The following is a 10,833-nucleotide window of genomic DNA, read 5'->3' as shown; positions in this document are numbered from 1 at the left end:
CAGGGTACACCTGGGATCAGCCTCTCACCTGGAGTTCAGGTGTTCCCCAAATCAAATGCACGTGTCTCCTGTTGATCCACCTGTGTAGGCTTCCTGTGAGTTCTCAGTGTCATGCTAGAAAACATCCACAAACCAAATCCTCTGTGAGCGGTTTCGTGGAGGAGGCTCCATCCTAACCCTTCTTTTCCACCAAACTGCCTCCACCAACCATGTCAGTGTGCATCCACCTGAGCCTTCTTACCTCAGAGTGTCACATCCTGCTGCAGCTGCATCGCTGACGGCACAATTTGACGCCCTGGAGTGCGAACAGGTCGGCCGATCTGTGACGTCAGCTCGCTGCGCGCTTCTTTGCTTTAGCGGATGTAGACGGTGGGAAGAAAGTAGTCCCTAAATGAAACTGCAGGGTGTGTGTTTTCTTTGTTTTTAAGTAAGTGGGTGAGATACCTACGGTGGCCCTGAGAGACGCTGCAAAAGCACACAAAACACAACAGAAATAGGAAAAAACACGTTTTCAAAAGCACAAGGGAAGTGTTTCTGGGGAGACAATAACCCGACGGACCAGTTGCAGGAACCAAAATATGCTAAGAATCGTGCTGGGAGACTCTTCAAAGATGTGGAGGATCTATCGGTTTTGTGAGGAAAGAAAACAGGAGAGATAAGTGTGTTAGCCTAAGAATCTGTCATCAGTATCATATGAATCCATCCTTCCGCTTCTCCTTTTCAGGGGCGCTGGAGCCAATCGCAGCTGTCACAGGGCGAGTGGCGAGGTCCACCCTGGACAGGTCGCCAGTCTGTCGCAGGGCTCACACACAGGGACAGGCAACCAGTCGCGCTCACATTCACTCCTGCATTCACACCTAGTGGCAATTTTTCAATTAACTATCCTCACAAGCTGCATGTCTTTGGACGGTGGGAGGAAGCCGGAGTACCCGGAGGGAACCCACGCAAACACGGGGAGAACATGCAAACACAGAAAGACCCCGACCTGATGGTGGAATTGAACTCAGGCAACAGTGCTAACCACCGTGCCATCGTGCGTATGAATCGTGAGATTAAAACACACTTACCGAGCATGTTTTGGTTCCCAAAACTGGTCCATCAGGTTATTGTCTCCCCAGAAACACTTCCCTTGTTTTTTTCCTATTTCCGTTGTGTTTTGTTTGCTTTAGCAACGTTTTTCTTCTTGCTGGTGTTTTCTTAAGTTGCAGTCCGTTTGGCCTTTCAGGGCCACCGTAGGTAGCTGCAAAAAAAGCATTCCCAATGAGTGTTTCTGACACTGCACTAACAACAGGAGGGGGTGCTCTGGATTTTGAGGTGAAACGTCCCTCAGACGTCACAGTCTGGGAGCTGAAGCTTCCTGTAACGATGCAGTATTTAGCATTTTCATGTCGAGTGTCCAGATGCTGTGAGGGAGGATGGGAAGCTCTGAGGATGCGATCTGAGAACCAAACACTTCAGAAAGATCCACTCATGAAACAGTCACACGATGCCGCTGTGACAGCAATAAACCATTCATCCGTTCATCTTCCACCAGCCTCGCCTTCACTCTGCCTCGACTCTGATGCTGGAAGGGGACCAAGACATTTGTACTGACCAGGATTCTGTATTCCTGCTATTTATGTTGTTCTGGTTTAGTTTTTATAAATGATCTGTACCACCGTGTTTTCTATTAGCTCTATAAATGTCAGCTGTACATACGAACACGAGTCCTGTGTGTTTTTCCTCTGTGTGCGCTGTGATTTATTCATGAGTGGGTCACAGTAATCACCGCCTTTATTGCAGAACTCCGTAAAGCAGCCTCGGCTTTAGCTCCACACGGGCACTAATGTGACAGAAGTTAGCAGGGTCGAGGGCAAGTTCTGCACAGGACACGAACGAGCACCGTGAAAGGTCGTCAGCAGCACACCCGTCTGTGACGGAGCTTTCAGCAGCAGCATTTAGGAGTGATTGGGGGTCTTTTATTTTGAAATGAGCGCACATTTCTGTTCCGTTCCTGTGTCCGACTTCCTGTCCTCCTGGTTCCTCCGTCCGTGGCCTCATACCAAACAAGTCGTCTGTGTTAAAGTTGTCATGGTAACCATGTGTTGACTGCGACCATTGCTAACAACGTTGCAAACGATTGTTCCTTTTGTACAGTTTAGTTTCCGCCTCCATTTTTTTCCATAATAAACTTTTTTCAGTTTCTGTGAATATCATCATAACATCTTCATGAATGATGCATTTTTGACCACGTCTCACTCCAGAAATCCAACATGGCGGCAGCTGAAATGCTGTCATGAGGCCTGTGACATCATGATGTCTGCATCCATGTTTGATGCATGGCGAGTGTTTCTGCATCTAAAGGAGCCCGCTGAGGGTGTTCGGCTGGGCCAGGGGTCGATAACCTGCGGCTCCGCGTGGTTTGGGAAAATAAATTAGTAATAAACAAGTATTTAGCTGAAGTGTATTTTATTTATGTTAGTGCTTTTTTAACTTGTAGTTCTACATTGGAAGATTATTGTGATATAAAAATACAATTATATTAATTTTTCATCGCTCAAAATAAGCGTCACGCTCGCGGAAGCCGGTGTACCCGCCAAAACGCCGTGCACTTACCGAGACTTTCAACCCCAGGTAGGCCAGTTATGGATCTTTGGATCCTCATTATGTCAGCAGCTCTACCGTGGACTATGTTACAAACAAACAGCGCTCACGCCTCACAGAGGACAGCTTACAGTCCTGCTGCGCAGAGGTTCAGGAGCAGAAGTCTTATTGTGAACATGTCACGGCAGACCCGACGATGTTTGCATGAACACGCTTTACAGCATCTCTTTGTTGACCACTTTTAAAACACGGTTGCTGTGCGCATACAGCCGGTGTTATAGTTTGTCAGAACACCGGCTGTAGCTTTGCAGCTCACAGCCCGACACACACCAACACAACAGCAGAGAGAGCGCAGACGTTAAGGCGGCGAGGCGTGATTGCGGGTGCCGCTCAGGTGCGTCCGCCTCCCCTGCAGCGGTGCTGCAGACCACGCCCCGCCACACACATTAACCAGGTAAGATATATTTAGGCAGAATTTTGCAAATATCTTTTTTTTTTTTTTTAGCAGCACAGTGCTTGTTTTTCCAATTCTTTTTTAAAAGTCAGGTCAAGGCTCCAAAAGCCCAAAGGCGATATAAGGAGGGCGGCTCACAGCAGTTTTTGTTTGCTGGATCATTTTAGTTCAGCTGGGTGTCTTTGCTTTGGTTATATTTCTTTAAGAGTTCAAAATGTGTTAATTACATAAATATAATGTAGTTTTCTCTGTACACTTCATGGATTTCATAAGCAACACACCTTAGTTGTTCACACAAAGCATGAAAGTAAAAAACAATATATACAGTGTTATCTTCATTTTAGATGTCAGAAAGTATTTGCGGCTCCCAGAGTTTTCTTTTGCGTGGGAACCGGCTCCAAATGGCTCTTTGGGTCCTGAAGGTTGCAGACCCCTGGGCTAGACTGTCTTCGGGTCGGTGCTTCACTGGGAGACTCCAGGACGCTCTCGAGGGATCTCTGCTGGTTTGGGAACGCCTCAGGCTGTATTCCAATTCAGGGTCTGCAGCCTTAAAGGCCGCATTTTAAGGCCGATTACGTCACAGTGACGCGACGAAGGCTGTCCCAATTCGAAGGCTGCTCGAAATGCGGCCCTCAAATGCGTCCTTCATTTCCCTGAATTTTAAGGACGTGGCGGTGTAGACTTCGTGGCCCAACATATCCCAGAATGCATAGCGCAAAAAATGGTGGATGAGGGGCGCCCGAAGAGTAAACTTTTAAAAGTAAGTACTGAATATTATGTCACTTATTTATGTGCAAATGTTTAATAACGAAGAACATTAAACATTCCTGTTGGTCACATGTCGGCAAAGTCATGTGACATTAGTGACGTTTGTACTAACTTGGTTTTAAAGCCTTTACTTTAAAATATACGCCGTTCAATAGCTGAGCTTAATCTGACAGAGAATGTGATGATTTCATGGATATTTAAAGTCAGCACTGAGACAAATTTAGTAATGCCAACATATTAAAAGAACAATGTTTGTCTCTTATATATAACACAGTTATATATACAGTGAAGATTTAAGGTGACAGGAAATATAAATAATATAAATAAATGCAGCTTGAATCTTTACTGAAGCTCAGTATTTGAAACAGAGTTCATTCACTGCTGTAATAACTAATAATGATTGAAATGATAACTTTAATATTGGCCATATTATATTTACATTACCAAAGTGAGATGACTTTAGTCTCATGAACAACATCAGCTAATTGTTATTTACAAGCTAATCTTAAATGACTGTTCAGCACAGAAGTGAAGCCCAACAATCATGTCTCACAGTCCCGTGGTCTCAGCCTCAGATACTCATCCAATCAAAGCTCATGTAGAAACAAACAAACAAATGAACAAAAGATTTTCTCCTTCATTTCTGTCAAACAAAGCTGTATGAAACGTTTCCAGCTGTTAGTGTCATGGTTGCTAGGCAACCTGGGCAGCGGGACGGAGGCTAGACCGTCCCATTTCACAAGCCTCGCACTTCCGGCCTTAGCGGTCTTTGAGTACGCAGCCCTTGTGGACCGTTAAGGCTGCGTACTTTAAGGCTGCAGACCCTGAATTGGGATACAGCCTTCGGCTTTCTACCCACAGTTGACGGCCACAGGTGAGGAATCGCGGACCTAATCTGCGGGTTCAGGCCAGGTGTGATGTGCTCAGTGAGTGCAGAGTAAGAAGTAAACAGGAAGTAAGTAAAAAGGAAAAGCACTGCAGACAGGTGAGCGGGTCGTTAGAACTTTCTGAACACCAGCAGAAAGCTTCTGCGGTGGAGACGCAGAGGGAGCATCTCGGTGCTGCGCAGTAATGAGACTGAAGCTCATCCCCAAACAGCACGCCGCCGCCGCTCCTCTGACATCACATCCATTACTGAGCGTTTGCGTCTCACAGAGGAGACAGATAATGAGTGTTTTACCCTCCTGCAGGAAAACATGCAAATCTCACTGCACACTGTGTGTGTGTGTGTGTGTGTGTGTGTGTGTGTGTGTGTGTGTGTGTGTGCTCACTTACTGTGCATAAAACACACAGCTGTATATGAACATTATAGACATATAAACTTGTTCACATATTCACTGTGGAGCCCCAGGATGATACCAAACTCACAGAGCGCCCACACAATCAAGCAACGTGTGTGTGAGTCTGTGCGTGTGTGTTTAGCCTGATCCCATAAGTACAGTAGAAAGGCGATAATGCTGAAAACTGTCAGCTAAGCATAACACACACTGCACTGTGTGTGTGTGTGTGTGTGTGTGTGTGTGTGTGTGTGTGGTTCATTATGTTAATTCTCTCCCTGTCTTTCTCATTAGGGCAGTAATGGCTGACAGCAGGATGGCACAACATTACACTGAGGTCTCTATAATTATTCTACAGCTTGCAGGATCTCCATTTTTGCATGCAGTAATCGGTGTGTGTGTGTGTTATTCTTTGTGTTGTGAGGAATAACTGTATGGAGCCCGTCTGATGTCGTTGGCTGTTTTCTCGTCACTCTGGTTCTAAACTGCTGTCGTCTCTGTAATAAACCTATTTAAGTGTGACTGCACGTGAGCAAGGCTGGCTGGTCTTTAATCAGTGCAGGCCTTCTGTTTGCATGCTCACAGATATTAAAATGTGCTTATTTGTTTGAAAACCTTTTTAAAACCTTCCAGAAAGGAATGAAGCATTAACAGACTGAAGAAATGAGCACAGTGAGCAGCTGAGCTTGTGCTGGGCTGTAATACCAGTTTGTACCACATGGTGGTGCAGCGAGTTAGCCAGGGCAGTCATTCGTCTTCACAAAGTCTGGCTGGAAAAATCCGAAACCTCGTAATGGAGTTAAAAAGAAAAAAGCTAAAAACAGACAAGAAAACATCTAAACACAGCAGTATCTAGAACAGCGCCTCCTGGTGGTGAAATTGAAAACGTCTACAGTTTGATTACAAAAAGTACCTTTAAAAAGACTTTTTTGTTTTGTTTTGTTTTTTTGCATGTGTGAAAGTTTGCGATTGATGGTATCCTAACTGCAGTGGCACTTACTGCCACATAACAACCGTTCCACACTCTGTGGGTCCAAAAAATAAAATGAAGATTAGAGGTGCAGTGTTTTCCTGACCCGGTTCATTCAGTCTGTGGAAGCAGCTCGCCCAGCGCTTCAGCGTGAAGCAGACACCAACGTGTGAACCCTCTGATGAAAATGTGAATGCAGCATTACAGACAATCCCAACTGTCACCATCACCAAAACCAGCCAGCCGATCTGCACCGTGGCAGCAGTGATTATTGAGATGCTCGGCTACAAGGTGAACAGCCACCAGGACCAGTATCCTCCATGGAGATGGAGACTAGAGGCCAGGACGAAGGCAGGAGGAAGGAATTCAACCAACTGTTGGAGCTGCAGAAGGTGTGATGAAGAAAGGGATACCTAAGAAGCCCACACCTGAGGCCTTAAAAACTGCCAAAGACTCTCAGCCCTGGCCAGCTGCTTGAAGAGGTATACCTAAGAGACAGAAGGCAAGAGAATAAACCAGCTGTTCTCCACTGACCATCCAAGGTGTACTCTCAGTGGCAGGGGAACAATATGAGAACAAATATGGTGGAGATAAAGATGGAGGCTTGAATGCAGCCTGAGTGACAAGAGAGAGGCGGTGATGGGGAGGAGGTGGGTTGCACAAAGGCGTCTGCAAGGGAGAGTCACAGAGCTTCCTTACTGAACTCACACATTGGCTTCATTTCATGAGCAGCTAAAATGAACCAGCTGCTAACAGATGAGACACAGACAGTCCTGATCGCCTGATCATCCAAATACCGTCCAATAACCTGCCTCAGCACCACATGCACGCTCCTGTCAGGCATCATAGAAGCTATGAATAACAGGCACATGGCTCAATACACGAGCAGGGAACTGAAAGGAATTTGATGGGGATGTGGCGAACGACACTACAGGCCAACTTTATGCCAATAGCGCAAGTCACCATCAAGTGCAGGAGACGTTCTGTCCCCACTGCTGTTCTGCACAGGCCTAAACCCCCCGACTGAGATCACTGACGAGACTGGCTACGGATACCGACTACAGAACGGAGCAATCGTCAGCCACCTTCTCCACGAGACTTGAAGATCTACAGCAACAACAGTCATTTGGTCTGGAGACGTGTAGTCCGATGGTAACAAAGCGAGGGAAGGTAGTCAGAAATTAGGGAATCGCACTACCAGAAGGCAACACTGCAGACAATGAGGGCAGCTACAAGTACCTGGGAAACCTTCAGGCAAGCGGGGACCACGAAGAGGCTGCTAGGAAAAATGCAACCACCATCGGTTGAATGGGAAGAACAAGATCTGGGCTATCAACACCTACGCCCTGCTGATAATCAGCTACTCTGCTGGGATAATCAGCTGGCCAGAGGAGGAGATAGAAGCCAGTGACATCAAGGCAAGAAACATCCTTACCATGCGAGGAAGGGTTCGCCCAAGTCCAGCACCCTGAGACTGTACGGTAAGCAAAAGAAAGCTGGCCGAGGACTGGTGAGTGTCAAAACCATGATCCAGGATGAGACAACAAGCACACATGTTGACATGATCACATGCTTAGTGAATACGTCAGGCAGGAGAAACCCGAGAAAGAAGAAGAGCAAGAGGACGGCCAATCATGGAAGGACTGGCCCCTGCACGGCGTGCACCATCGGCATGTGCAGATCCTGTCCTGAAACGGCAGAGGGAGCTCGTAGTCTCACTGAGAGGAGGGGAGAGCGGTCGAGGTGCTGCCCAGGTTGGACATCTCTACACCTGTGTGTCTTCTGGCCAGGTGTTCCACCCACAATGATCTTGCTGTAACTGTTTAGGAATTTTATGGAACATCATGAAATCGACAATTCTGCACTGAAACTGCAGCCACAACAACAAAAAGGTAAGAATGTCCTAACACAGGTGCAAATGACATTGGCACTGACAGAAGTCACTTAAACCGAAACTGTGCAGAGCTGCCGGGTTTAATATGCACAGGCTTGATCTGCTGTTGCTAACGGCCATCGCCAGAGGCTGAGTGCCTTCAATATGGCTGCCAGAGGCCGTCACTTGAGAGCGTTTTAGAAACTAAAGATTTGTGCACAGTGGCGTGCATGGAGCCACTCACACACACACTGCAACACTGACAAAAAATATGATCATAAATCATCTTTATAAGCACGGCTCGGGGGGAATAATGAGTCGAGACAATACACAGAGGGCGAAGAATCCCATTTTCAGTGGCTCTTATTTCTCAGAGCGTATGCTGGGATTTCTGCACAGACACAGAGAACGATGAAGACGCAAGTGAGGCCAATAAAATAATTGTCCCCATCAGGGCTGTCAGAGTCGAGAGGACCGAGCCTCAGCGCCAACGGTCTGATGGGTGGATGAAAACAGCAGAGATGAAGACGATGGCAGCTTCGCACTGCGGGTGACAGCAGTGCTTCCACAGGGAACCTCAGCGAGCACGCACAGGTTACTTCAAACGTCTGCACGCGCTTTCAGATGCTTTGATTGCCTTCAGACCTGCTCTCGCTGATGAAGAGGAGGAGGAGGATGGTGGTCTCATCTCAGCATCTTTCGTGTATCTCTGCAGTCCAGCATTCGGTGAGATGTATGTCACTGAGGAAACGGAAGCAGCCCAAAAACAACCTGAAAATATGAATTTAAATGACTTTTAAGTCCATGGACAGTTTACAGCGTGCTGTTCTGAACCATCAGTGCCCGGCTTATCTTAAACACCTGTTAGTATCACCCCAGAAGAATCCTCCCTTAGTTATGCTGCTATAGGTGGAGGCTGATGGGGGATTCCCATGATGCACTGGGTGTTTCTTCTTCTTCTTCACTCACCATGTGTTAACAGACCTCTGCACTGAATCTTACCTGTTATTAACCCTCTCGAGGCAGGCCTTGCTGATTTGCAAGTTAAAAACTAACAACCTGATTACCCCACATACATATTTTATGAGTTTATTTTACTCAGAAGTACCACTGCAGGACTTGGTTGTGCATTAGCAACAAAAAGTGTAATTTGAGCCTGAGAGGGTTAACCTCTGTCTCTCTTCCACAGCGTGTCTTTATCCTGTCTTCCTTCTCTCACCCCAACCGGTCGCAGCAGATGGCCCCGCCCCTCCCTGAGCCTGCCGGAGTTTTTCCTTCCCACTGTCACCAGCTTACATGCATCTTGTTCATGCATGTTGTACAGTTCATCAGTGTTTTTGTATGTGCTTTAAAGGTTTTTATCTTCGATGGATCTGCACTGTGTGGTCATTTTGTGGGCTCTGTTATACCGAGTGCCATGTAAAGGGGTTTATCATTTATCCTGTCGTCAGAGACGTATGGCTGTGTCTGAACTTCCACAGGTGAGCTTGTGTGACAGATATCGGTGCTTCTAATGAAACTGTTGGTGAGAAGAGGGAGCGGAGCAAACGCTGAGGAGGCAGCGACTCACCGTTGGAGTAACATTTCATTTGGACTAAAAGTTGGTGTCGTGAAAACTGTCACAGAACAGCAGATGTTGAACGTTTATCAGCATCATTACGTCCTTTCTATCTTTCTACAACAACCCAAAGACAAACGCCGTCTCTGCTTCCAGCACAGTTCACGATATGGTCTCTTTCACTACACGGACCAAACTTTATTCCAGCTGATTTTAATCATGTCTCACTTAAAAAGACACTTCAAACTTGTATCAGCATGCTTCCTGCCCAAGCAGGAAAGATAAGATATTAGATGTATGGATCAGTAAAGGATGCCTATAAATCACTCCCACCGCCTCCTCGTGGCCCTGCGCATCATAAACGTGTGCACTTCATGCCCACAGATGAAGGACAAAGACCTGGACAGGAGCGCAGTGACTGAATGTGTCTTTTAGTAGCATGTTTAAATTTAGCCAGGAACACTTTGTCATTCAGGCCATGATTAAGGATGTAACTTCTCAGTAATTAAATGGAATTTCAATGTAGTTTTGTTTAAAATTACAGTGTAATTATATTTACCTACAAATACTTAAAGATAGGTGCACTAAATATGTGTTTTTAAAGGAAACAAAAAAAATGATACTGTAAGTAAATGTAAGTAATTGATGCCACCCCCACCCCTCATTATTTCCCTATCTTACATGTTAAACACACTGTGCGTTTGCAGCACTGCTCGTACTATGGGCTGGACTAATCGTACCTTTTTACATTTTTAGCTGATGTAAATAAAAATACACAGAAGTTAAACACCACCTGAAATTACTTCTGCAGTACTTACAGCTACTTGTAAACTAGTTACATAAACTTACAGAATAATTTATTCTTTGTTTCCTGACTTGTTGCCATTTTTCTACTAACTCTAAGTATTTGTTGGTAAAAATAATTACGTTGTAATTTCCATTTAATTGCAGTGTAATTACGCCCTTCACTGTGGGCCGTGTCACAGTGTTTCCATTCAGCAAACAAAGTTCATCTTTAGTGTGTTTAGTTGTCTAAAAGCAGATCACCAGCGAAAGCTTCTCCGCTTCCATCAGACGTGTAGTTAAAGAGAGCTGTGCCGCTGACCTCCGTGTTTAACCGTGCGAAGGCTGCGGCCGCATCTGAAAGGTTCCAGTGGCTGATTGTAGCGCTTCAGTTTGAACTGAGCCGACTCAGGTCCAGCACGTCAGTGGGTGTGAAAGCGTCTCCTCCGTCCTGATGGACGCTTTAGAAGACAAGCTGTCCACTGTCACTGGCTGCACTGGCCTGCTATTACACACACACACACACACACACACACACACACACACACACACACACACCGTGCAGTT

General features: G+C 46.1%; 1 protein-coding gene across 1 annotated transcript in view; it reads left to right on the top strand.

Annotated features, from left to right (window-relative positions):
- The window catches only part of ccdc102a (coiled-coil domain containing 102A), a 47,851-nt gene extending 45,527 nt beyond the window's left edge, over positions 1 to 2,324 (top strand). Inside the window, exon 10 of the mRNA XM_085273078.1 lies at positions 1 to 2,324. This exon is cut by the window's left edge and continues 1,233 nt beyond it. The gene's annotated coding sequence lies outside the window, so the exon portion shown is untranslated.
- Positions 2,325 to 10,833: the final 8,509 nt, after the last annotated feature.

Source organism: Mchenga conophoros, linkage group LG1 (genome assembly GCF_057382185.1).
Source record: "Mchenga conophoros isolate Kocher_MC1m ecotype Shallow Benthic linkage group LG1, M_conophoros_male_GT1.1, whole genome shotgun sequence".
Taxonomy (NCBI): Eukaryota; Metazoa; Chordata; class Actinopteri; order Cichliformes; family Cichlidae; genus Mchenga; species Mchenga conophoros.
This window is presented reverse-complemented; position numbering and strand designations above follow the sequence as displayed.